The sequence below is a fragment of the Cicer arietinum genome, chromosome 3 (genome assembly GCF_000331145.2).
Source record: "Cicer arietinum cultivar CDC Frontier isolate Library 1 chromosome 3, Cicar.CDCFrontier_v2.0, whole genome shotgun sequence".
In the NCBI taxonomy this organism is placed as follows: domain Eukaryota; kingdom Viridiplantae; phylum Streptophyta; class Magnoliopsida; order Fabales; family Fabaceae; genus Cicer; species Cicer arietinum.
The window spans coordinates 72,696,112-72,696,430 of NC_021162.2; positions in this window are offsets into that span (position 1 = coordinate 72,696,112).

The window sequence follows — 319 nt, forward strand, 5'->3', positions numbered from 1 at the left end:
TTAAAAAAATAAAGAGGATAAACAAATTTTATATATATAAAAAAATTAATTTTAATATTGAATATATTTATATATATATATATATATATATATAGTAAAAACTATATCCATTTATTTAAATTGATAAAATACATCAAAAATAATACAAATTTATAGTTGCTAAAATCAAAATAAATAAATTTACAAATAAATTAACTTACTATATCAATGTTAATAGCATGTCGAAAAGTGCTATCAACATATTCTTTAATATACTCTATTTGATTTACTAAAATTTATATAGGTCCACAAAAATATGTAACTCTCATATAAATTTGAT